At 35.2% G+C, this 24,111-nt stretch overlaps 1 protein-coding gene across 1 annotated transcript in view; it reads right to left on the reverse strand.

Annotated features, from left to right (window-relative positions):
- The window catches only part of LOC148945059 (solute carrier family 35 member F3), a 350,545-nt gene that overhangs the window by 89,181 nt on the left and 237,253 nt on the right, over window positions 1–24,111 (reverse strand). The gene's annotated exons all lie outside the window — the stretch shown is intronic.

Here is a 24,111-nt window from a genome sequence, read left to right on the forward strand (position 1 = left end):
TTATGTTCCATCCTGTGTTATTTGCCCACTTTATGTTCCCTGGCACCTTTCCATGGCAGATTACCAGACTGAATATTGCTACTGTTGTCAATTGAATATGGAATTATACAAAACCTACCAGACAAGTTTCCGGGCCAACCAGACATGTTTCTGGGCCAAGCAGACAAGTTTCTGGGTCAACTATAACTTTTTGGGCCTTTACTTTCCATGGCACCTTTCCAGAGCATGTACCGATGGATTTGGGGCCTTTACGTTCCTTCCTGTGCTATTTGGGGCCTTTTATGTTCCTTCCGGTGTTATTTGCTTGAAGCTATCGGAATCTTTACGTTATTTGCGTACGCCTCTACACCTTTTCAAAGAGATTCAGAGCGATAAGTGATTGGATAATTAGTGAGAGTAATTAGTGATTGGATAATTTTTTAACGTGAAATCTCTGAATAAAATATTTTTGGAGCATGAACTTGACGATGGATAAAAGGGTTAAGGTGATTAGCAATTACGAGCAAGGATCCCTCCACTGGTTCCTGGCAGTAGGCTACGCATATCAAATTGCTGTACTGTGGGTTAGGTAACATGATTAACATGTAACATTGGTTAGTGACGTGTTGTGCTTTACCTTGTCACAGTTACATTATGTTGATTTTTCGAAGTTCATTTTGAATTTCTGTCGTGAAATGCACGAGTTGGAATATTTCAGTAGTGTTTTGTTGTGCTTTACCGTGTCACGGTTACATTCTGTTGATTTTCATAGTTCATTTTGAATTTCTTCCATTGAAATGCGAGAGTTGGAATATTTCAGTAGTGTTTTGTTGTGCTTTACCTTGTCACAGTTACATTCTCTTAATATTTCAAAGTTCATTTTGAATTTCTGTCGTGAAATGCAAGAATTGGAATATTTCAGTAGTGTCTTGTCGTGGTTTACCTTGTCAGAGCTACATTCTCATGATTTTTCAAAGTTCATTTTGGATTTCTTTCATTGAAATGCAAGAGGTGGAATATTTAAGTAGTGACTGGTTGTGCTGTTCCTTGCCACAGTTAAATTCTCTTGATTTTTCGAAGTTCATTTTGAATCTCTGTCGTGAAATGCAAGAGTTGGAATATTTCAGTAGTGTTTTGTTGGGCTTTACCTTGTCACAGTTACATTCTGTTGATTTTCATAGTTCATTTTGAATTTCTTTCATTGAAATGCAAGAGTTGGAATATTTCAGTAGTGCTTTGTTGTGCTTTACCTTGTCACAGTTACATTCTCTTAATTTTTCAAAGTTCATTTTTGAATTTCTTTCGTGAAAGGCAAGAATTGGAATATTTCAGTAGTGTCTTGTCGTGGTTTACCTTGTCACAGCTACATTCTCATGATTTTTAAAAGTTCATTTTTAATTTCTGTCGTGAAATGCAAGAGTTGGAATATTTCAGTAGTGACTTGTTGTGCTTGATTTTACCTTTGTTGTGCTTTACCTTGTCTCAGTTACATTCTCTTAATTTTTCAAAGTTCATTTTGAATTTCTTTCGTGAAATGCAAGAATTGGAATATCGTTTCTTCAACTGAAAGTAAGGAGCAACATCAAAACTTAAACCTTGGATACACAATACAGATACTTTATTCAAGAAATTATGAAAAAATCGCCAGTAAGTAACAAACTCTTTCTTGAATTCCCCATTTGGATGCACAATACAGAAATTTAATTCAAGAAATTATGGAAAAAAAATGTAAGTAAGTAAGTAACAAACTCTATGCTTTTTCTGCATCAATTGTCGGATATGTTGAATAAAATATGCAAAGTCGACATAGCTTTATTTCATTTTTTTAAGGTTAATTTAAACGAGGTTACGTGCGCGCACGTAACCTCGTCTGGGGAATGGGGATGGAATTCCCCATTTCTTTCTTGAAATGGGGAATTCAAGAAAGAGTTTGTTACTTACTTGCGATTTTTTCATAATTTCTTGAATAAAGTATCTGTATTGTGTATCCAAGGTTTAAGTTTTGATGTTGCTCCTTACTTTCAGTTGAAGAAAAGATATTCCAATTCTTGCATTTCACGAAAGAAATTCAAAATGGACTTTGAAAAATTAAGAGAATGTAACTCTGACAAGGTAAAGCACAACAAAACACTACTGAAATATTCCAACTCTTGCATTTCAATGTAAGAAATTCAAAATTAAATATTAAAATCAACAGAATTTAACTGTGACAAGGTAAAGCACAACAAAACACTACTGAAATATTCCAACTCTTGCATTTCACGACTGAAATTCAAAATGAACTTCGAAAAATCAAGAGACTGTAACTGTGACAAGGTAAAGCACAAAAAGTCACTAATGAAATATTCCAACTCTTGCATTTCACGACAGAAATTCAAAATGAACTTTGAAAAATCATTAGAATGTAGCTGTGACAAGGTAAACCACGACAAGACACTACTGAAATATTCCAATTTTTGCATTTCATGAAAGAAATTCAAAATGAACTTTGAAAAATTAAGAGAATGTAACTGTGACAAGGTAAAGTACAACAAAACACTACTGAAATGTTCCAACTCTTGCATTTCAATGAAAGAAATTCAAAATGAACTATGAAAATCAACAGAATCTAACTGTGACACGGTAAAGCCCAACAAAACACTACTGAAATATTCCAACTCTTGCATGTCACGAGAGAAATTCAAAATGAACTTCGAAAAATCAAGAGAATGTAACTGTGACAAGGTAAAGCAGAACAAAACACTACTGAAATATTCCAACTCTTGCATTTCAATGAAAGAAATTCAAAATGAACTATGAAAATCAACAGAATGTAAATGTGACAAGGTAAAGCACAACAAAACACTACTGAAATATTCAAAATCTTTCATTTCAATAAATAAATTAAAAATGAAATTAGAAAAATAAAGAGAATGTAACTGTGACAAGGTAAAGCATAACAAGTCACTACTGAAATATTCCAACTCTTGCATTTAAACGAAAGAAATCCAAAATGAACTTTGAAAAATCATGAGAATGTAGCTGTGACAAGGTAAACCACGACAAGATACTACTGAAATATTCCAATTCTTGCATTTCGCGAAAGAAATTCAAAATGAACTTTGAAAAATTAAGAGAATGTAACTGTGATAAGGTAAAGCACAACAAAACACTACTGAAATATTCCAACTCTTACATTTCAATGAAAGAAATTCAAAATGAACTATGAAAATCAACAGAATGTAACTGTGACAAGGTAATGCACAACAAAGCACTACTGAAATATTCCAACTCTTGCATTTTACGACAGAAATTCAAAATAAACTTCGAAAAATCAAGAGAATGTAACTGTGACAAGGTAAAGCACAACAAGTCACTACTGAAATATTCCAACTCTTGCATTTCACGACAGAAATTCAAAATGAACTTTGAAAAATCATGAGAATGTAGCTGTGACAAGGTAAACCACGACAAGACACTACTGAAATATTCCAATTCTTGCATTTCACGAAAGAAATTCAGAATGAACTTTGAAAAATTAAGAGAATGTAACTGTGACACGGTAAAGCACAACAAAACACTACTGAAATATTCCAATTCTTGCATTTCAACGAAAGAAATTCAAAATGAACTATGAAAATCAACAGAATGTAACTGTGACAAGGTAAAGCACAACAAAACACTACTGAAATATTCCAACTCTTGCATTTTACGACAGAAATTCAAAATGAACATTGAAAAATCAAGAGACTGTAACTTTGACAAGGTAAAGCTGTGGATTTCCACCATTCAGGCTGGTGGATTAAGACTCCAATACTGAGGTAGTTGATTTCCACCATTCAGGCTGTTTGACTAATACCCCAATACTTAGCGTGTGGATTTCCATCATTCAAGCTGGTGGACTAAGACCCCAATACTGAGCTAGTGGATTTCCACCATTCAGGCTGGTGTACTAAGACTCTAATTTTCCAACTCTTGCATTTTACTACAGAAATTCAAAATTAACTTCAAAAAATCAAGAGAATGTAACTGTGACAAGGTAAAGCACAAAAAGTCACTACTGAAATATTCCAACTCTTACATTTCACGACAGAAATTCAAAATGAACTTTGAAAAATCATGAGAATTTAGCTGTGACAAGGTAAACCACGACAAGACACTACTGAAATATTCCAATTCTTGCATTTCACGAAAGAAATTCAAAAATGAACTTTGAAAAATTAAGAGAATGTAACTGTGACAAGGTAAAGCACAACAAAGCACTACTGAAATATTCCAACTCTTGCATTTCACGACAGAAATTCAAGATGAACTTTGAAAAATCATGAGAATGTAGCTGTGACAAGGTAAACCACGACAAAGCACTACTGAAATATTCCAATTCTTGCATTTCACGAAAATAATTCAAAATGAACTTTGAAAAATTAAGAGAATGTAACTCTGACAAGGTAAATCACAACAAAACACTACTAAAATATTCCAACTCTTGCAATTCAATGAAAGAAATTCAAAATGAACTATGAAAATCAACAGAATGTAACTGTGAAAATGTAAAGCACAACAAAACACTACTGAAATATTCCAACTCTAGCATTTTACGACAGAAATTCAAAATGAACTTCGAAAAATCAAGAGAATGTAACTGTGACAAGGTAAAGCACAACAAGTCACTACTGAAATATTCAAACTCTTGCATTTCACTACAGAAATTCAAAATGAACTTAGAAAAATCATGAGAATGTAGCTGTGACAAGGTAAACAACGACATGACACTACTGAAATATTCCAATTCTTGCATTTCACGACAGAAATTCAAAATGAACTTTGAAAAATTAAGAGAATGTAACTGTGACAAGGTAAAGCACAACAAAACACTACTGAAATATTCCAACTCTTGCATTTCAATGAAAGAAATTCAAAATGAACTATGAAAATCAATAGAATGTAACTGTGACCTGGTAAAGCACAACAAACACTACTGAAATATTCCAACTCCTGCATTTCAGGACAGAAATTCAAAATGAACTTCGAAAAATCAAGAGAATGTAACTGTGACAAGGTAAAGCACAACAAGTCACTACTGAAATATTCCAACTCTTGCATTTCAACGACAGAAATCCAAAATGAACTTTGAAAAATCATGAGAATATAGCTGTGACAAGATAAACCACGACAAGACACTACTGAAATATTCTAATTCTTGCATTTCACGAAAGAAATTCAAAATGAACTTTGAAAAATTAAGAGAATGTAACTGTGACAAGGTAAAGCACAACAAAACACTACTGAAATATTCCAATTCTTGCATTTCAATGAAAGAAATTCAAAATGAACTATGAAAAGGAACAGAATGTAACTGTGACAAGGTAAAGCACAACAAAACACTACTGAAATATTCCAACTCTTGCATTTCAAGACAGAAATTCAAAATGAACTTCGAAAAATCAAGAGAATGTAACTGTGACAAGGTAAAGCTGTGGATTTCCACCATTCAGGCTGGTGGAATAAGACCCCAATACTGAGCTAGTGGATTTCCACCATTCAGGCTGGTAGACTAAGATCCCAATACTGAGCTAGTGGATTTCCATCATTCAGGCTGGTGGACTAAGACCCCAATACTGAGCTAGTGGATTTCCACCATTCAGGCTGGTGGACTAAGACCCCAATTTTCCAACTCTTTCATTTCAAGACAGAAATTCAAAATGAACTTCTAAAAATCAAGAGAATGTAACTGTGACAAGGTAAAGCACAACAAGTCACTACTGAAATATTCCAACTCTTGCATTTCACGACAGAAATTCAAAATGAACTTTGAAAAATCATGAGAATGTAGCTGTGACAAGGTAAACCACGACAAGACACTACTGAAATATTCCAATTCTTGCCTTTCACGAAAGAAATTAAAAAATAAACTTTGAAAAATTAAGAGAATGTAACTGTGACAAGGTAAAGCACAACAAAACACTACTGAAATATTCCAACTCCTGCATTTCAATGAAAGAAATTCAAAACGAACTATAAAAATCAACAGAATGTAACTGTGACAAGGTAAAGCACAACAAAACACTACTGAAATATTCCAACTCTTGCATTTCACGACAGAAATTCAAAATGAACTTCGAAAAATCAAGAGAATGTAACTGTGGCAAGGTAAAGCACAACAAGTCACTACTGAAATATACCAACTCTTGCATTTCAATGAAAGAAATCCAAAATGAACTTTGAAAAATCATGAGAATGTAGCTGTGAGAAGGTAAACCACGACAAGACACTACTGAAATATTCTAATTCTTGCATTTCACGAAAGAAACTCAAAATGTACTTTGAAAAATTAAGAGAATGTAACTGTGACAAGGTAAAGCACAACAAAACACTACTGAAATATTACAACTCTTGCATTTCAATGAAAGAAATTCAAAATGAACTATGAAAATCAACAGAATGTAACTGTGACTAGGTAAAGCACAATAAAACACTACTGAAATATTCCAACTCTTGCATTTCACGACAAAAATTCAAAATGAACTTCGAAAAATCAAGAGAATGTAACTGTGACAAGGTAAAGCACAACAAGTCACTACTGCAATATTCCAACTCTTGCATTTCAACGAAAGAAATCCAAAATGGACTTTGAAAAATCATGAGAATGTAGCTGTGATAAGGTAAACCGCGACAAGACACTACTGAAATATTCCAATTCTTGCATTTCAATGAAAGAAATTCAAAATGAACTATGAAAATCATGAGAATGTAGCTGTGACAAGGTAAACCACGACAAGATACTACTGAAATATTCCAATTCTTGCATTTCAATGAAAGAAATTCAAAATGAACTATGAAAATAAACAGAATGTAACTGTGACAAGGTAAAGCACAACAAAACACTACTGAAATATTCCAACTCTTGCATTTTACGACAGAAATTTAAAATGAACATTGAAAAATCAAGAGAATGTAACTGTGACAAGGTAAAGCACAACAAGTCACTACTGAAATATTCCAACTCTTGCATTTTACGACAGAAATTCAAAATGAACTTAGAAAAATCAAGACAATGTAACTGTGACAAGGTAAAGCACAACAAGTCACTACTGAAATATTCCAACTCTTGCATTTAACGACAGAAATTCAAAATGAACTTTGAAAAATCATGAGAATGTAGCTGTGACATGGTAAACCACGACAAAACACTACTTAAATATTCAAATTCTTGCATTTCACGAAAGAAATTCAAAATTAACTTCGAAAAATCAAGAGAATGTAACTGTGACAAGGTAAAGCACAACAAAACACTACTGAAATATTCCAACTCTTGCATTTCAATGAAAGAAATTCAAAATTTCAATGAAAGAAATTAAAAATGAACTATGAAAATCAACAGAATGTAACTGTGAAAAGGTAAAGCACAACAAAACACTACTGAAATATTCCAACTCTTGTATTTCACGACAGAAATTCAAAATGAACTTCGAAAAATCAAAAGAATGTAACTGTGGCAAGGTAAAGCACAACAAGACACTACTGAAATATTCCAACTCTAGCATTTCACGACAGAAATTCAAAATGAACTTTGAAAAATCATAAGAATGTAGCTGTGACAAGGTAAACCACGACATGACACTACTTAAATATTCCAATTCTTGCATTTCACGACAGAAATTCAAAATAAACTTTGAAAAATTAAGAGAATGTAACTGTGACAAGGTAAAGCACAACAAAACACTACTGAAATATTCCAACTCTTGCATTTCAATGAAAGAAATTCAAAATGAACTATGAAAATCAACAGAATGTAACTGTGGCAAGGTAAAGCACAACAAACTACTGAAATATCCCAACTCTTGCATTTCAGGACAGAAATTCAAAATGAACTTCGAAAAATCAAGAGAATGTAACTGTGACAAGGTAAAGCTCAACAAGTCACTACTGAAATATTCCAACTCTTGCATTTCAACGAAAGAAATCCAAAATGAACTTTGAAAAATCATGAGAATGTAGCTGTGACAAGGTAAACCACGACAAGACACTACTGAAATATTCTAATTCTTGCATTTCACGAAAGAAATTCAAAATGAACTTTGAAAAATCAAGAGAATGCAACTGTGATAAGGTAAACCACAACAACATACTACTGAAATATTCCAATTCTTGCATTTCAATGAAAGAAATTCAAAATGAACTATGAAAATCAACAGAATGTAACTGTGACAAGGTAAAGCACAACAAAACACTACTGAAATATTCCAACTCTTGCATTTCACGACAGAAATTCAAAATAAACTTCGAAAAATCAAGAGAATGTAACTGTGACAAGATAAAGCTGTGGATTTCCACCATTCAGGCTGGTGGACTAAGATCCCAATACTGAGCTAGTGGATTTCCATCATTCAGGCTGGTGGACTAAGACCCCAATACTGAGCTAGTGGATTTCCACCATTCAGACTGGTGGACTAAGATTCCAATACTGAGCTATTGGATTTCCATCATTCAGGCGGGTGGACTAAGACCCCAATACTGAGCTAGTCGATTTCCACCATTCAGGCTGGTGGACTAAGACCCCAATTGTCCAACTCTTGCATTTCACGACAGAAATTCAAAATGAACTTCGAAAAGTCAAGAGAATGTAACTGTGACAAGGTAAAGCACAACAAGTCACTACTGAAATATTCCAACTCTTGCATTTCACGACAGAAATTCAAAATGAACTTTGAAAAATCATGAGAATGTAGCTGTGGCAAGGTAAACCACGACATGACACTACTGAAATATTCCAATTCTTGCATTTCACGACAGAAATTCAAAATAAACTTTGAAAAATTAAGAGAATGTAACTGTGACAAGGTAAAGCACAACAAAACACTACTGAAATATTCCAACTCTTGCATTTCAATGAAAGAAATTCAAAATGAACTATGAAAATCAACAGAATGTAACTGTGACAAGGTAAAGCACAACAAACTACTGAAATATCCCAACTCTTGCATTTCAGGACAGAAATTCAAAATGAACTTCCAAAAATCAAGAGAATGTAACTGTGACAAGGTAAAGCTCAACAAGTCACTACTGAAATATTCCAACTCTTGCATTTCAACGAAAGAAATCCAAAATGAACTTTGAAAAATCATGAGAATATAGCTGTGACAAGGTAAACCACGACAAGACACTACTGAAATATTCTAATTCTTGCATTTCAAGAAAGAAATTCAAAATGAACTTTGAAAAATTAAGAGAATGTATCTATGATAAGGTAAAGCACAACAAAACACTACTAAAATATTCCAATTCTTGCTTTTCAATGAAAGAAATTCAAAATGAACTATGAAAATAAATAGAATGTAACTGTGACAAGGTAAAGCACAACAAAACACTACTGAAATATTCCAACTCTTGCATTTCACGACAGAAATTCAAAATAAACTTCGAAAAATCAAGAGAATGTAACTGTGACAAGGTAAAGCTGTGGATTTCCACCATTCAGGCTGGTGGACTAAGATCCCAATACTGAGCTAGTGGATTTCCATCATTCAGGCTGGCGGACTAAGACCCCAATACTGAGCTAGTGGATTTCCACCATTCAGGCTGGTGGACTAAGATCCCAATACTGAGCTAGTGGATTTCCATCATTCAGGCTGGTGGACTAAGACCCCAATACTGAGCTAGTGGATTTCCACCATTCAGGCTGGTGGACTAAGACCCCAATTGTCCAACTCTTGCATTTCACGACAGAAATTCAAAATGAACTTCGAAAAATCAAGAGAATGTAACTGTGACAAGGTAAAGCACAACAAGTCACTACTGAAATATTACAACTCTTGCATTTCACGACAGAAATTCAAAATGAACTTTGAAAAATCATGAGAATTTAGCTGTGACAAGGTAAACCACGACAAGACACTACTGAAATATTCCAATTCTTGCATTTCACGAAAGAAATTCAAAAATGAACTTTGAAAAATTAAGAGAATGTAACTGTGACAAGGTAAAGCACAACAAAGCACTACTGAAATATTCCAACTCTTGCATTTCAATGAAAGAAATTCAAAACGAATTATGAAAATCAACAGAATGTAACTGTGACAAGGTAAAGCACAACAGAACACTACTGAAATATTCCAACTCTTGCATTTCACGACAGAAATTCAAAATGAACTTCGAAAAATCAAGAGAATGTAACTGTGGCAAGGTAAAGCACAACAAGTCACTACTGAAATATACCAACTCTTGCATTTCAATGAAAGAAATCCAAAATGAACTTTGAAAAATCATGAGAATGTAGCTGTGACAAGGTAAACCACGACAAGACACTACTGAAATATTCCAATTCTTGCTTTTCTAGAAAGAAATTCAATATGTACTTTGAAAAATCAAGAGAATGTAACTGTGACAAGGTAAAGCACAACAAAACACTACTGAAATATTCCAACTCTTGCATTTCAATGAAAGAAATTCAAAATGAACTATGAAAATCAACAGAATGTAACTGTGACTAGGTAAAGCACAATAAAACACTACTGAAATATTCCAACTCTTGCATTTCACGACAAAAATTCAAAATGAACTTCGAAAAATAAAGAGAATGTAACTGTGACAAGGTAAAGCACAACAAGTCACTACTGCAATATTCCAACTCTTGCATTTCAACGAAAGAAATCCAAAATGGACTTTGAAAAATCATGAGAATGTAGCTGTGATAAGGTAAACCACGACAAGACACTACTGAAATATTCCAATTCTTGCATTTCAATGAAAGAAATTCAAAATGAACTATGAAAATCATGAGAATGTAGCTGTGACAAGGTAAACCACGACAAGACACTACTGAAATATACCAATTCTTGCATTTCAATGAAAGAAATTCAAAATGAACTATGAAAATCAACAGAATGTAACTGTGACAAGGTAAAGCATAACAAAACACTACTGAAATATTCAAACTCTTGCATTTTACGACAGAAATTTAAAATGAACATCGAAAAATCAAGAGAATGTAACTTTGACAAGGTAAAGCACAACAAGTCACTACTGAAATATTCCAACTCTTGCATTTTACGACAGAAATTCAAAATGAACTTCGAAAAATCAAGACAATGTAACTGTGACAAGGTAAAGCACAACAAGCCACTACTGAAATATTCCAACTCTTGCATTTAACGACAGAAATTCAAAATGAACTTTGAAAAATCATGAGAATGTAGCTGTGACAAGGTAAACCACGACAAGACACTACTGAAATATTCCAATTCTTGCATTTCACGAAAGAAATTCAAAATGAACTTCGAAAAATCAAGAGAATGTAACTGTGACAAGGTAAAGCACAACAAAACACTACTGAAATATTCCAACTCTTGCATTTCAATAAAAGAAATTCAAAATTTCAATGAAAGAAATTAAAAATGAACTATGAAAATCAACAGAATGTAACTGTGACAAGGTAAAGCACAACAAAACACTACTGAAATATTCCAACTCTTGCATTTCACGACAGAAATTCAAAATGAACTTCGAAAAATCAAGAGAATATAACTGTGTCAAGGTAAAGCACAACAAAACACAACTGAAATATCCCAACTCTTGCATTTCAATTAAATAAATTCAAAATTAACTTTTAAAATCGAGAGAATGTAAATGTGACAATTTAAAGCACAACAAAACACTACTGAAATATCCCAATTCTTGCATTTCAATGAAAGAAATGCAAAATGAAGTTCCCGAGGATTTTTATTTTTCCCTTCACACTTGACCCCCCCCTCCTCTGCCCTCAGAAATGGGGGAACGAAGGGCCTCTGAGCCTTGCCCTTGAGGCAGATCCCATTTATTTTCGATTCTGAGCATTTTTTATTTTCCCTCCAAAATTGACCCCCCCGCCCCAGCCCTCAGAAATGGGGGAACGAAGGGCCTCTGAGCCTTGCCCTTGAGGCAGATCCCATTTATTTTTGATTCTGAGCATTTTTGGTTTTCCCTCCAAAATTGACCCCCCTTCCCTCCCCTGCCCTCAGAAATGGGGGAACGAAGGGCCTCTGAGCCTTCCCCTTGAGGCAGATCCCATTTATTTTCGATTCTGAGTATTTTTGATTTTCCCTCCAAAATTGACCCCCTCCTCCCCTGCCCTCAGAAATGGGGGGACGAAGGGCCTCTGAGCCTTCCCCTTGAGGCAGATCCCATTTATTTTCAATTCTGAGTATTTTTGATTTTCCCTCCAAAATTGACCCCCCCCTGCCCTCAGAAATTTGGGAAAGAAGGGCCTCTGAGCCTTGCCCATGAGGCACATCCCAGTTATTTTCGATTCTGAGCATTTTTGGTTTTCCCTCCAAAATTGACACCCCCCCTCCCCGCCCCTCAGAAATGGGGGAACGAAGGGCCTCTGAGCCTTGCCCTTGAGGCAGATCCCATTTTTTTTTGATTCTGAGAATTTTTTATTTTCCCTCCAAAATTGACACCCCCTCCCCTGCCCTCAGAAATGGGGGAACGACGGGCCTCTGAGCCTTGCCCTTGAGGCAGATCCCATTTATTTTTGATTCTGAGCATTTTTGGTTTTCCTTCCAAAATTGACCCCCCTCCCCTCCCCTGCCCTCAGAAAAGGGGGGACGAAGGGCCACTGAGCCGTCCCCGTGAGGCATATCCCCTTTATTTTCGATTCTGAGCATTTTTGATTTTACCTCCAAAATTGACCCCCTCCTCCCCTGCCCTCAGAAATGGGGGAACGAAGGGCCTCTGAGCCTTCCCCTTGAGGCAGATTCCCCTTTATTTTCGTTTCTGAGTATGTTTGATTTTCCCTCCAAAATTGACCCCCCCAGCCCTCAGAAATGGGGGACCGAAGGGCCTCTGAGCCTTGCCCTTGAGGCAGATCCCATTTATTTTCGATTCTGAGTATTTTTGATTTTCCCTCCAAAATTGACCCCCCCGCGCCGGCCCTCAGAAATGGGAGAACGACGGGCCTCTGCGCCTTCCCCTTGAGGCAGATCATGCTTTATTTTCGATTCTAAGCATTTTTTGTTTTCCCTCCAAAATTGACACCCCCCCTCCCCTGCCCGCAGATCTGGGGGCACGAGGGGCCGCTGTGCCTTGCCCGTGAGGGAGATACCATTTATTTTCGATTCTGAGTATTTTTGTTTTTACCTCCAAAATTGACCTTTCACGTTAAAAAATTATCCAATCACTAATTACCCCTTTTTTGCAAATGTCAATCAATGAATTCCGATTGTAAAAGCGTGTTTACTCATGTTACCTAACCCACAGTATAGCAATTTGATATGCGTAGCCTACTGCCAGGAACCAGTGGGGGGATCCTTGCTCGCAATTGCTAATCACCTTAACCCTTTTATCCATCGTCAAGTACATGCTCCAAAAATATTTTATTCAGAGATTTCACGTTAAAAAATTATCCAATCACTAATTACCCCTTTTTTGCAAATGTCTATCGCTCTGAATCTCTTTGAAAAGGTGTAGAGGCGTACGCAAATAACGTAAAGATTCCTATAGATTCAAGAAAATAACTCCGGAAGGAACATAAAAGGCCCCAAATAGCACAGGAAGGAACGTAAAGGCCCCAAATCCATAGGTACATGCTCTGGAAAGGTGTCATGGAACGTAAAGGCCCAGAAACTTATAGTTGACCCAGAAACTTGTCTGCTTGGCCCAGAAACATGTCTGGTTGGCCCGGAAACTTGTCTGGTAGGTTTTGTATAATTCCATATTCAATTGACAACAGTAGCAATATTCAGTCTGGTAATCTGCCATGGAAAGGTGCCAGGGAACGTAAAGTGGGCAAATAACACAGGATGGAACATAAAGGCGGCAAAATATAACCCCTTACTCTACTATCCAACCGTTTAAATTAAAAAAGCGGTTACTTGTTCACAAAGAAAACATATTAAATAAACGAGGTTATTTAGGTCGGAATGACACGTTTAAGTTGTATCCTTTAAGGTCAGTAGCACATCTTAGAAAAAAACAAAAGAATTAAAACAACATAATAGTTGATATAGGAATATTTTCCGTTTTATAAGCATAAATGAAGATTTCCCTAAACAGATATACTATGCCTCTGAATAACAAATCATATTCTCGATATACTTGAGTGTGATACTAAAGACAGTGGGAAGCTAAATAAAAGTGATTTAAAAGAGAAAAAAAACGAAAATAAAGATCGACGTTAAAACTTAAACGAACAGAAATTATTCTATACCTGTGGGGAACTACTGCCTAGAATTAAGTTTTAACATACCGAATTATTATGCTCTGAATAATGAATAAGCACTAAGAACGGGCAGCTTAGGGAGGTGGTAGCTTCTCTGAAATGTAGGACGATTTCTGTTCAAGTTTAATCGTCACTCTTTACTTTTACTTGAAAAGAAATTTTTCTTTTATATAATATCAGTAAAAACTTTGGAATACATTCAAATAATTATTACATATATTTCATGTGAAAATTTTCACGTTTCACAAATAGAAATAGGTCTGTAGTCTACCACAAAATAGTCGTTTCTAGGTGACAATTTTCCATGAAGACTGATGGTTTACAAAAATTCCTCTTGTACAAAATTGAGGCTGAAGAAAAAGGTGTCGAGTAAATAAAATGATTTAGTTGGAAAACTACCATTTTACATTATATCCTTTAACGTCAGCAATCCATCTTAGAACAAAAAAAAGAATTAGGAGAATAAACCTGAGTTTCCACATTTAAAAGAAGTTTTCTCCGAGTTTTATTCCCAGTTCTCTTACCTTAACTTTCAAGAACAAATTTAAACATTGTCAGTTCCAACTTGGAAATAAAGTGCTAAGTGTTCTTGACAGGTAAAAACGAAGCAGAAAAGAGCCAGGTAAATGTCAAACAAATAATTTTGACAAATTCTTTTGTACCAATATAATGAACTGTATAAAATAAGGAAGGTATGAAATAAAGCTAACGACGAATTGCTCATAAAAAGAAAGCTCACGTTCGAAAGTGATTGGAGGGCAACTAGCCCCCCCCCACACTCATCATTCCCCCAAACACATCCAATAAAAATTTTGAGATAGCAATTTTGTTCAGCGTAGTTGATTTCCAGATAGAAAAAATATTTTTGAGGAGGACACTCCCCCACAACCCTCAGGGCAAGGATTATAATTTATGCCCTCGGGGCATATAAGGTTTTTATTGAAATCTTTGCCGTAGAAACTTGAAAAAGGGGCTCATTCGATTTGAAATTCAAAGGGCCAGTACCCTTTTTAATAGTCAAAAGTGATTTGAGGGCGTCTCACCCCCCTCTCACGCCCACCTTTTCCCCAAACACATCCAATCAAAATTTTTAGATAGCTATTTTTTATTGAACGTAGTTGAAAGTTTTGGAAATTAGGTCTTAGAGGATGACAACCCCTCCCTCTCCCCACAGCCCTCAGGGCAAGGATTGTAAGTTATGCCCTGGGGGCATATAAAGTTTTTATTGAAAGTGCTGTCTTAGAAACTTCAAAAGGGCTCATTCAATTGGAAATTGAAAGGGCTCGTGCCTTTTTTAATATTTGAAAGTGATTGGATAGCGACTTACGCCCCCATCACGCCCACCATTTTCCAAAACAAATACAATCAAAATTTTGAGATATCTATTTTGTTCAACGTAAGTGAACGTTCTGGAAATTATGTCTTTTAGGATGATAACCACCTCAGAGCCCTCAGTGCTAGGGTTGTAAGTTATGCCCTGGGGGCATATAAGGTTTATATAGAAAGTTGTTGCATAAATCATAGGCAGCGTGATCGCGCTGCCTAAGTAAAGAACGGAGACATTCGAGAACGAGACAAGAAACGGGGACTAAGTAAAGAGGAGGACACTCCCCCAGAGTCCTCAGGGCAAGGGTTTTAAGTTATGCCCTGGGGCTATATAAGAACGATGTTGGCACAACCTATTATTTACTAATTTTTTCCTTTAGAGCAGGGCACCTCGTATCGAAGAAGTTGTCGTAGAAACTTCGAAAAGCGCTCATTCAATTGGAAATTGGAGTGGCTTGTGCCCTTTTTAATAGTCGAAAGTGACTGGAAGTTGACTAACACCCCTTCCAGGACCACCATTTCCCGAAACACATCCAATGAAAATTTTGAGATAGCAAATTTATCCAGCGTTGTTGATTTTCAGATAGAAATTATGTTTTTGAGGTCAGATCCCCTTAAGGCAAGCCCTTAGGGCAAGGGTTGTAAACTATGCCCTGGCGGAATATAAGGTTTTTTATGTAAGGCGTTGTCGTAGAAACTTTAAAAAAGGCTCATTCGATTGGAAATTCAAAGGGCTAGTGCCCTTTTAAATAGTCGAAAGTGATTAGAGGGCAACTAACCCGTGTCTCACGCCCACCTTTTCCCCGAACTAATCTAATCAAAACTTTGAGATATCCATTTTATTCAACATAGTTTTAAGTTCTGGAAATTAGGTCTTTGAGGATGACAACCCCCCCCCCACACAGCCCTCAGGGCAAGAGTTGTAAATTATGTCCAGGGGGCACATAAGGTTTTATATAAAATGTTGTCGTAGAAACTTCAAAAAGGGGCTCATTTGATTGGAAATTGAAATGGCTAGTGCCCTTTTTAATCGTCGAAAGTGATTAGAAAGCAACTAACACCCCTTCCACGCCCACCATTTCCCAAACACATCCAATAAAGATTTTGAGATAGCCATTTTGTTCCACGCAGTTCAAAGCTGTTCCACGCAGTTCAGGAAATTATACTTTTGAGCATGACACTCCCCTCCAGTCTTCAGGGCAAGGGTTATAAGTTATGCCCTGGGGTTATATAAGGTTTTCATTGAAATCTTTGTCGTTGAAACTTGAAAAGGGGCTCATTCGATTGGAAATTCAAAGGGCTAGTGCCCTTTTTGATAGTCAAAAGTGATTTGAAGGCAACGAACCCCCCTCTCACGCCCATCTTTTCTCCAAACACAACCAATCAATATTTTAGATAGCCATTTTATTCAACGTATTTGAAAGTTTTGGAAATTAGGTCTTTAAGGATGGCACCCCCCCCAGCCTTCAGGGCAAGGGTTGTAAGCTATGCCCTGGGGGCTTATAAGGTTTTTATTGAAAGCGTAGAAACTTCAAAAGGGATCATTCAATTGAAAATTGAAAGGGCTAGTACCTTTTTTATTAAGAGTTGAAAGTGATTGGAGAGCGACTAACGCCCCTCTCACGCCCATCATTTTCCCAAACACACCCCCTCTTACGCCCACCGTTTCCCCAAAAATTTTTAACCAAAGTTTAAAGATGGCCATTTTGTTAAAAGTAGTTGAAAGTTCTTAAAATTATGTTTTTAAGGATGAAAAACACCCCAGAGCCCCAAAGAGAAAGGTTGTAAGTTCTACCCTGGGGGGCAAATAAGGTTTTTATAGATAGAGTTACCGTAAAACTTCAAAAGGGGCTCATTTAGTTCGAAATTGAGAAGGCTAGTGCCATTTGTAACAGTCCAAAGTGATTGGAGGGTAGCTTACCCCCCTCTCACGCCCACCATTCCACCAAACACATCCAACCAAAATTTTTAGATAGCATTTTTTTCAACGTAGTAGAAATTTCTGGAAATTAGGTCTTTGAGAATGACACCCCCCCCCCCAGCACTCAGGGCAAGTGTTGTAAGTTATGCCCTGGGGGAATATAAGATTTTTATTGAAAGTTTTGTCGTAGAAACTTCAAAAGGGCTCATTTGATTGGAAATTGAAAGGGCTAGGGTCATTTTTTATAGTTGCAAGTGATTGGAGAGCGACTTCTGCCCCTCTCACGCCTACTATTTCCCCAAACACATCCGATAAAAATTTTTAGATAGACATGTTGTTTAACGTAGTTGAAAAACCCCTATGCCTTCCCAAGGCCAGAACAAAATAAGCACTTTACTGAAAAAATACAAATGAATGTTCATTGTCAGTTTAATATACATATACTGATATTTAGTAATCAAAACGTTAATATTATTTGATTTATTTAAGTTAAAAAAGCACAAACATTTATATTTTTTCAGTAAAGTGCAAATTGTTTTCTTGCCTTGGGAAGGCTTGGGAGTTTTGTGCCCAACTTATGTTAATTTCTACTCGTTTTGAGTTTTACTCTGTTAATTATTGTAATTTCTGTTCGTTTTGGTTTCATTTATTTATCGATGCTGATTTGTGGTAGTTTCACGCTTGGTAGATTATTTGATTTTATTTTTGCTCATTTTTGTTTAATGGAGTTCTTTACTTTTCTTTGAAAAACTTATTTTGTGGAAAAAGTCTTTTTAATTAATTTTTATATTTATCAGTATCACCCTTGTCACACTTGTTTGGAAAACTTGAAGATTTTCATGTATGGAGAAGTTTATATTAAACTGCTTAAAGAGCAAAACTGATAATTGTAAACATATTTGCATGTATTTTGACAAGGGATTATGATAATTCAAAAACCTTAAAAAATTAAACGAAAAGTTTGAAGCTTAAAAGAAATTGTTGTTAGAAATCGGACTTGCGGTATTAATCAAATACCTTTCAATAGACCATAGTATGAAAAAACATTAAATTCTGTAAACAGAAAAAAATGGTAATTGCAAAAATACTTGTATATATATTATATTTTAAATACTAAAATTTGTATAATCATCGTTTTAGTCTTTAGTTTTAAGCAACAGGGTGGCAAATCAGTAATTTCAGTTGAATGAAAAAATTCTGGCGTGAATTCAATTCTTCCTTCTTGCTTAACTTGTTCCATATTCAGTTGCAATTTTTTGAAATGTCTAAACTCTGTAATAGCATAATTACCGTGTTATTCTTTAGCGTTAGGTCACATTTTCGTTTGCAATTCAATGTGATTTGTTGCTGTTTCTTGTTCCAAGTGTTTTCCTTTTGCTCTTTAAAGTCAGCACTCATTTTGTATAATTTTACACACGTCATAGATATTAAATATTAACTCCTCCTTCCCTCCTTCACAGAAGCTAAAATAGCACTTTCCTTATTCAATTGTAATTTTCTGCAAAGCTTAGCTTCTAAACTATTTTTTCTTCGTTTTTGTCGATTGTCATCTATAGCCTGTTTGTTCCTAGAACGGTTATATACTTAGGTCCCCTCGCCCCCCTCCCTTCAAAATAAAATAAAATCTTTTCTCGATCCACAAGCCGTGAGACAAAACATGGTATAATAACCAAACTACAGTACAAATTCGTAAGCTATTAATGAAACCTACTGGCTGCATACAATTTCTGCAATGACTCTAAAAAATGCAGTTGTCTAAATAATGCAGTTGTCCAGTAATGACTAAAAATGCAGTTGTCTCTAAAAAAAAAATCAATCCTTTCTTATTAACATACAAAAACGAACTAACTGATCTGATTTCCCCTCGTTGAGGAAAATCTCTTTGGAAGCCCACTCTATACCTTTTAGAGAATCATGTCATAGTTTTTAGATTAGCTATTTTCTGGCTGGATCACACCAACACTGAATTATATAAAATACAAGCTATAAAATTTTCTTGGCTAGTTCTTTGAGCCAATTAAGAAGAAGTATTTTGCACAGAAAAAATGGGTTGTATAAAAAACAACGCAAAGTACACGGTGTTGCGCCAGTGAACTGAAATACAATCATGTTAAGGACGAAAAGCTCTTCAAGGCATGATCTATAAAATTTTCTTGGCTAGTTCTTTGAGCCAATTAAGAAGAAGTATTTTGCACAGAAAAAAAACGGGTTGTATAAAAAATCAACGCAAAGTACACGGTGTTGCGCCAGTGAACTGAAATACAATCATGTTAAGGATGAAAACCTGTTCAAGGCATGATCTATAAAATTTTCTTGGCTAGTTCTTTGAGCCAATTAAGAAGAAGTATTTTGCACAGAAAAAAAACGGGTTGTATAAAAAATCAACGCAAAGTACACGGTGTTGCGCCAGTGAACTGAAATACAATCATGTTAAGGATGAAAACCTGTTCAAGGCATGATCTATAAAATTTTCTTGGCTAGTTCTTTGAGCCAATTAAGAAGAAGTATTTTGCACAGAAAAAAAAACGGGTTGTATAAAAAATCAACGCAAAGTACACGGTGTTGCGCCAGTGAACTGAAATACAATCATGTTAAGGATGAAAAGCTGTTCAAGGCATGATCTATAAAATTTTCTTGGCTAGTTCATTGAGCAAATTAAGAAGAAGTATTTTGCACAGAAAAAAAAGGGGTTGTATAAAAAATCAACGCAAAGTACACGGTGTTGCGCCAGTGAACTGAAATACAATCATGTTAAGGATGAAAAGCTGTTCAAGGCATGATCTATAAGATTTTCTTGGCTAGTTCTTTGAGCCAATTAAGAAGAAGCATTTTTCACATAAAAAAACGGGTTGTATAAAAAATCAACGCAAAGTAAACGGTGTTGCGCCAGTGAACTGAAATACAATCATGTTAAGGATGAAAAGCTGTTCAAGGCATGATCTATAAAATCTCCTTGGCTAGTTCTTTGAGCAAATTAAGAAGAAGTATTTTGCAAAGAAAAAAACGGGTTGTATAAAAAATCAACGCAAAGTGCACGGTGTTGCGCCAGTGAACTGAAATACAATCATGTTAAAGATGAAAAGCTGTTCAAGGCATGATCTATAAAATTTTCTTGGCTAGTTCTTTGAGCCAATTAAGAAGAAGTATTTTGCACACAAAAAAACGGGTTGTATAAGAAATCAACGCAAAGTACACGGTGTTGCGCCAGTGAACTGAAATACAATCAATTTAAGGATGAATTAAATAAAAAAAACAAGTTTTTTAAACTGAAAGTAAGGAGCGACATTAAAACTTAAAACGAACAGAAATTATTCCGTATATGAAAGGGGCTGTCCCCTCCTCAACGCCTCGCTCTTTACGCTAAAGTTTTTTATTGTTTTAAAAAACAAAAATGTGAGACAGAGTCAAACTTTAGCGTAAAGAGCGAGGCGTTGAGGAGGGGACAGCCCCTTTCATATACGGAATAATTTCTATTCGTTTTAGGTTTTAACGTCACTCCTTACTTTCAGTTTAAAAAACTTGTTTTTTTTATTTAATTTCTGATCGTTTTTTAGTTAATGCAGCTTTTATTTTGGCTCACCGTCATTGAATAAGTAAAAAAAATTTTCATAAGAATTTTACTTTTCTTTTGCTAAATGGCTGTCTCTAAATTTGGTTCTGACGTAATTTACAAATTAACTTACGTAACCAACTTCTTTAGTCGTATATTTTTTTTCTGGCAAAAAATACAAAGTTGCAGATTTTTGCAGATATGAGCTTGAAACCTATGTTATAGGGTTTTCTGATACGCAGAATCTGACAGTGTGATTTTTATTAAATTTTTTCACTTTTAGGGGATGTTTCCCCCCTCTTCAAAAAATCAGGTAAATCTGCTCAGACTCGTAGCCTTTGATCAGTAATACTAAACTTAATAGAATTCATGTATTTAGAATCAGCATTATAAGCCCAATGTTTTGATACATTTATTGACATCAAAGTTCCGTTTTTAAGAGTTTCGATTACTATCGAGCCGTATCGCTTGTTTTTTTTTATTGTTTTTTTTTTTATTAAGTATATGTTATTACTTATATGAGGGGGTTCTCCCCTTAGTCAATACCACGCTCTTTACGTTAAAAGTAAAACTTTTTTTAATTCACAAACCCCTGAATCAAAAAGGCCGTTTAATTATAATAGATAGCTATTTTGAAAGCACTAAAAAAAAAACTGTAGCGTAAAGAGCGAGGTATTGACTTGGAGGAGAACCTCCTCATATACGTAATAATTTCTGTTCATTTTAAGTTCTAATGTTGCTTCTTACTTTCGGTTGAAAAAACTTTTTTTTTTAATTTAATTTCTGATCGTTTTTCAAATAATGCTTGGAAATCCGGCGCCCCCTTCATAGAAATATCCCTTACCCCAAAGAAACATCCTCCAAGATTCTCCCGAGTAACCCCCTCCTCCAGCCTCCCCCCCACCAGAAAAAAATTCTTCCTGAAAATGTCTGTATACTTCCCAATAACCAATACAATATGTAAGCAACGGGCAAAGTTCATAACTTGCAGCCCTTCCCCTGGGACCTATGGGTGATCAAGTCATCCTAAAAGACATATTTATTAAATTTTCGACTGTGATGAATAAAATGGCTATCTCAAAATTTTAATTGGGTGACTTTGCCAAAAAAATGAGCGTGAGAGGGGGCCTATTTGCCCTCCATTTTTTTGGTCACTTAAAAAGGGCACTGTAACTTTTAATTTCAGTTCCAATGAGCCCTCTTACGATATTCTAGGACAACTGGGTCAATACGATTACCCCTGGGAAAAAAAACAAAAAAAAACAAATAAACTCTCACCGGTGATCTTTTTTCTGGCAAAAAATGCAAAATTCCACATTTTTGTAGATAGGAGATTGAAACCTCTACAGTAGAATTCTCTGATACGCTGAATATGATGGTGTGAATTTCATTAAGGTTCTATAACTTTTAGGGGGTCTTTCCCCCTTTTTTGAAAATCAGCCTAATATTTTCCTCTTCGTATCTTATGAGTTATAACATTAAATTTGACGAAACTTATATATTTGAAATCAGAATAAAAATTTGATTCTTTTGATGTATCTATTGGTACCAAAATTCCGTTTTTTAGAGTTTTGGTTACCATTGAGCCGGGTCGCTCCTTACTTACAGTTTGCTACCACGAACTGTTTGAAACCTGTTTAAGGCATGATCTATAAACGCATATAAAGGGATATAGGAGAATCATTCTATAAAGGTATAAAGAGGTATTGTGCTGCCAATTCTTCTAAAAATTCTTTCCAGATCGCAGAAAGCAAACTTGGCGGTGTTCACAAAATATAACATTGTTTACGAAATATAATCATAAAATATAACCTTGTTTTAGCCATTTTTAGCTCAATTTTTTATCACGCCAGTATATTCCGTAGACTTTTCACCCTTAAGTTGACTATAATTCAGTTCACTGGCGCAACACGGATTAATTTCAACAAGTCTCCGTTTTCCCTACTATTCAAGGGTATTAACCTTCCATTGATAATCCGAATAAGCAGATAGATTACACTACATTCTCTGCTCTCAGCTGTTGTGCAGATATCGGGTTGATTTTAGATTCTTCCCCCTTTGGGTTGGACAGTAAGGGCATGCCTTCATTTAAATGTATATTCGATTTGGAATAACTAAAGGGAGTATTTGAACCTAATTTTGATTCTTGTTTTACTATATAAAAAAAACAATTACTTTTTTGTCCTTCTCAGTGCTTTTTTTTGGATTTAAATCTTGGCAACTACTTTTTGACACATTATAATATTTTGTCTTGCAGTTTTGGATTTATTCATGATGGTTTTAAACTAGGAGACTTATTCAAACTAGTTTGAAATTGCCCATCTAGGTTCGACTACTTTGTGTGTTTACCCTATACACTGCTCATCCTACAGACGCTGCAATTCATTAAGGCGATCTGGTACCTTAAAGACTTGCCCTATATCGTCCATTATAAATGTTTTTTAGTTTTTGTGGTCAAATTATTTATAATTATGTTGGCGGCCTTGATATGACTTGTAGAACTTAAATAATAGATTCAAATAAACGAGAGAAAACTAAAAGCCGACACGGAATTTCCCAGATAACTTTGAAAAAACATTTAATTTCTTCCAATTTGGGCCTGATATAGAGATATTCATTTTTGATGAAACTTACAAAATCTGGAAGTATGAATTCTATTTTTTCTACTAATCAGACCAGAATTGTCTAATTTAAGTAAAGGAAAGGTCAGTCCCTAAAATTATTTTACCCTACCTGCTCGAAAAATAATGAAAATCAGTTCAAAGGAATTATCATTTGATTGCTTTTGCCGCTTTGGAAGTTTCTGTGCTGTCACCCGTCTTGGTTGACAGACTAGCCGAGAAAAGGTAACATTTCAGTGTCTTATAAAAGCAATTAGGTCAAAGTTAGGTCATAGTTAGGCGTCGTATATATGTTTTCTTTTACATTTTTTTTACTTAATTTTAAGTCAACTTCGGCGAGTGAAAGACAAGTTCTTGTGATATTGTGCAGCTTGAATAACCCTATTAAATTTTGAATTTCCAGAGAAATTGCCTACTGATTGTTCTGGATATCCAGCTGACCGACCGTATTTCAAATATTAGGCTGTACGAAAAATGTGGTTCAATCCCACCTCCTAGTGCTATAATGAAAGAAAAGTTGAGATGGCTAGGACATGTT

This window comes from Artemia sp. Qi Xiang Cuo, chromosome 13 (genome assembly GCF_049724085.1).
Source record: "Artemia sp. Qi Xiang Cuo chromosome 13, ASM4972408v1, whole genome shotgun sequence".
Classification (NCBI taxonomy): Eukaryota; Metazoa; Arthropoda; class Branchiopoda; order Anostraca; family Artemiidae; genus Artemia; species Artemia sp. Qi Xiang Cuo.